This window comes from Meleagris gallopavo, chromosome 13 (assembly GCF_000146605.3).
Source record: "Meleagris gallopavo isolate NT-WF06-2002-E0010 breed Aviagen turkey brand Nicholas breeding stock chromosome 13, Turkey_5.1, whole genome shotgun sequence".
Lineage (NCBI taxonomy): Eukaryota > Metazoa > Chordata > Aves > Galliformes > Phasianidae > Meleagris > Meleagris gallopavo.
The window spans coordinates 8,781,747-8,782,623 of record NC_015023.2 but is presented as its reverse complement, the minus strand read 5'-3'; positions in this window follow the sequence as shown (position 1 = coordinate 8,782,623).

Here is an 877-nt window from a genome sequence, read left to right as displayed (position 1 = left end):
AGGCGGGCACGGAGGGAACGTTCCCAGCGGCGGGCAGCCCGCTCCGTTCTGTTCGCGTGGGGTTTGGTTCGGGTTCGTTTCTTTTTTTTTTTCTTTTTTTCTTTTTTTTCTGATCCGGATAATTATTCCGTGAGCCCTTCAACTTTGTCGGAGCCGTTCGGTGGCCGGAACAGGTTTATTCACGCGTGCGTGCGTATTACGGGGCTTTAAAAGGTCCTTCGTGTCTCACGTCTGAACACCTGGGTACCCGAACGGTGCGTGCGGTCTCGTTTGAAATCAAAATTGTTCCGACCTGAATATGCAAAGACTCAAATTTTCCAGGGACAACAATACGTTCTTTTGTCTCTTTATAAATTATACAAGAATTTTTATCGCCCGCTCTGACCCGCGCTCGGGTCCCGCACTCACAGTGCGGAGCGCCGGCCGCGTTCCGCGCAGGAGGAGCGCAGCGGCCGCGGGGATGGGGCTGTGCGGGGCGGCCCGGGGGGGGAACTTCCCATGGCCGGGGCCGGCAGTGTGGAACCAACAGGTTCCCAACGGGTCCGGCCGAACGGGGTTTCGTTTTTCAGCGAGCGGGGACGGATTTGGTTTAATGCCGCTCTACCTTTTCCCAGCTCACCTCCCTGTCTCTGAGAAAGCCGTTCCGCACGGCAGCTCCGGAGCTCCGCTCGTTCGGTAGCCCCGTTCCCTTTCACCGGGACTGCTTTCGGCGGGTCTGTCCGTGGTATCAGTACGATTTTCGTTTGATATATAAATTCCGCCGGGAATTTCCCGTTCCCCTCAGGTCGCGGCCCGTCGCCCATTTAAACCATAACCATTCCTGCGGCCCCACCGCTGTTCCCTCCCAGTTTTGCCTCTTCCCCGTCCCTCTGCAGCG